Raw genomic sequence first — 3,587 nt, forward strand, 5'->3', positions numbered from 1 at the left:
TCCAAATTTCATGGCAGCTAGATATAATCTGTTTGTCGAGGGAGGAGATAAGATCAAAAGCAGAATAGCTACTAAATAGGCCCTGAGATAAGATTATTTTTGCAACTACTGTCACCAAGAATTAACTTACAGGCTAAGCCGATTGAATATTATTTCAAGTGGAAGCAAATTCAAAGAAAAAAAAGAATAAATAATTTGAAGAAACTATTGTCAAAAATATCTAAGTGGTCCGTTTTGCCCCAGCAGAGGTGACACGTTGACTCGTCATCGATCGTGAGGACACAGGGGGCTCCTAAACTGATTCATATGTACAGTAGAAGGGACAAAAACAGATAAAAGCTGTTTGTCTGCAGGCATGAGGCCAGCCTCTGGTACCCAGGGAATTATATTACTAATACTTCCTTCATTTTCTGGGGGGGCAGTTGGTCCCTATCTGATTGGCCACTTGCTCGCTTTGGAACATGATGCAAGCAATCACAGACTTCCTTTGAAATACCTAAAGCACCATTTGCATTTCTAAACATCCAGTTAACATTTGCTCACTGAAACCTGGATAAAGTGTGTATGTGAGTATTTCCCGTACAGTAAAAGCCCTTAAAAATAAATCACGTTCTCTTTTAAAAGAGAACCCCCCCCCCAAAACAAAACACGGTTGTGTGAGATGAGAACAGCAGGCGCAGGGCCTTTGCTTTTTAAAGATCTGTCACCATAATTCATCTCCGAATTTTAGCTGACAGGAAGCAGCAAAGCAGTTGAGCACATTCCTGGAGCAGAACCATGAATCATGTTGCAATGAGATCTTGCAGAATTTTACAACATAGAGGGTGGACACCTGTCATTCATGAGCAAGGCTTTACCTGTGACAAGCTCTCCATAATAATATAGGAAGGAAAAGGAATGTGAAGACTTTCTTTTTCTAATCTATTCTGACGACTGTTTTTACTTTTCAGTGTTTTGGGTAAAGTTATTATTACGTTTTTTAAACTTCTCCTTCTATGATGCTTGAGTATAATGGAGCAGTGCCCAGCTAGTATTTCAGCTTGTCATGATTTGTGGAACAGGAATAGAGATTTTAGCTATTTAGATTCATTAAAATTGCTTCTGGGAATGCAATTACCAATGCAAACAGTCCGCCGACTGGGCTCATTGGAATTCCACGCCATATAGAGAGGAGCGCCTCCGCCTCGCTCCGGCAAAGGCACACAGCAGACAGACAAGCTGTCAGAATCGTTATCGTCGGGACTTCATCTCGTTAATTTGGTAGATGGGAGCGCGGGTATTTGCCCTGTGGAAAACTAAACACACTCGCAGGGTTTCTCTCACCCACCCCCTCCCACCTTCCCCAGTACACGGAGAAACCAGCTTGGCAGCCAGGGCCCACACATAGCCTGCGGTCATATCACACCCAACAGCCTGGCTGGAGTCAATATGACCGCGGGCAAAAAAGGGTGGTTAGAGCTGGTCCCCCTCAATCTGAGACCTGGCACGGGTGCTCATTCAATATGAGTGTGCTTCCCCACTCCCCCCTCTTGCCCTCACACAAACCAAATGCACGCTTCAAAACTTGCTTGCAGTCAGCCCCCTGTCACCCCCCCTTCCACCGCCCCCGCTACTTTCGTTCAGCTCTTCCCTTCCTCTCCACCAACTCCACTCTCTGGCTCATGCTCAACATCTCCTTGTTTTTGTTGCAAGTTGTACATAATTTTTTTATTTATTTATTTTTCTTGTGAAATTGAGCAGTGAAGGTGCGCGTGTGTGTGTGTGTGTGTGTGTGGGGGGGGGGGGGGGGGGGGGGGGGGGGGACACAACATTTTGACAACCAGATTTGATTTGACAGCAGATGCACCCTCTGTTTCCCTTCTCTGCTGACCTTGCAGACCAGTGTATGGAAAAGGTTGGAAAAGAGGTGGATTCTGGTGGAAAGTTTCCTTTTATCGACTGGAGTTTGGTGGTTGTTATGTGCCTCTCTGTTCCCTCCATCCCGACCCTCTCCACCCCTCCTCCACGAAAAATTACACGGAGCAAGTGAGTCTGAAGTGACATCGGCGAAGCTAAATGACACTAAAACGTAGAATTAAACAGGCCGAAACAAAAGAAGTGATTTTATTCCTTTCACTACCGGTGAGCGCTCCTCAATTATTAAAAAGCATCAGGCTTTATTTTGAAAGGGTCACCCTCTGAGTCACACAGAATCCCAGAATCCTGTTTTGTGTGCCTGCCACTATTATTATTATTCATTTTGTCAGCTGAATATTTATGACTAAAAACACACATTTCAAGCAAAGCGGTGCCGAAGCTCCCCACGTTGATCCCCGCCAAACACATCTCAAAGAGAATACGCGAACACAGACCGCTTTATTGCAGTGTGTGTGTTTGTGTGCGTGAACAGCTCTGTCAAACGTCTGTTTACCATCTTGTGTTCCCAGAGCCACAAACCTCTCGACACAGGCTACATCTATTTTTCCTGCTGAAAGATGTCTTTAAAACAACAGCGCTGTGCTGTCGCTTTAAAGATGGGTATTATGTCAGTGTTACAACCTCAGAGGACAAATTACAGTCAGCGTAGCATGCGCTGTGTGAGATAAAGCACGCACGTGTGTGTCTGTGTGTGCTTCAAAACAAAATTGTAGAAAACAGCTGCAGAGCTGGGTTTAAATGTTTAATGGCTGAAGATTTTGTAACATTTTGTAAATGGACTGCATTTGTTAAGTTCTTGAGGCTTATTGAATAATAGCCCATTACTCTTGAAGACATACTTATTTAGGACTTTTTATACTATATATGCTTTTCCTATCCTACCCACATGTATCACTGAAAACAATGATACACATGGGGTTAGTATTTCCCCCACTTTGACATACAGACATCAGATTAGAGGAAGACCCAGTCTACCTCCTGATGTTTGATCTCTGCAAGTGGATACTAACAATACAGATGTGTAGCCACACATCTGTCTGCTTCCAAGGTACCGGTGCCTAATCGGCGTTACATCACTTCCATTTCCCAAAGATGTCAAACTGACTGTGACATCACTGGTCAAGCCCAATCATCTTTCTGCTGGCCTTCTTCAGGCCAATCAGCCTTCAAATCTCACTGATCATCTCTCATTCTTCCTTGCAGACGCCTTTGTGCAACCTACCTCCTCCCCATCATCACTCACGCCTCCATCTCCACCACCAGCGTCTAGACTCCGGGGGGGTCCTGCCTAATCCCTGTCACCGCTGGGATTACGTTCTGCTGTGAATGGCCATCGGAGTCTAACCGCCAAATACCTCATATTGAATTCTGTACATCAATAAATCATGTTCAGTTCTTCTAATGATCTCCCCTTATTGAACTGCTGTTAATTGCATTTTTAATACAAGTCTCTGAATGCTAAAACCCTGTAAAAGATGTCTCTGCTACAGGGAAATTCTAGTGTTTTGTAGGCCACTTATGACTGGACGCCCTGCATAAAAACAACACAAATTTGTGAATTTTACGGATCCCAACTTGCCGTGTAACCTACATACATACGGACAAACGAGAAAGAAACACAGATCATCCAGTTCTCACGAGAAGGCAGCAGCAGGGAGAATTTCATGGTG

Source organism: Aulonocara stuartgranti (assembly GCF_965226115.1).
Source record: "Aulonocara stuartgranti genome assembly, chromosome: 9".
NCBI classification, from domain to species: domain Eukaryota; kingdom Metazoa; phylum Chordata; class Actinopteri; order Cichliformes; family Cichlidae; genus Aulonocara; species Aulonocara stuartgranti.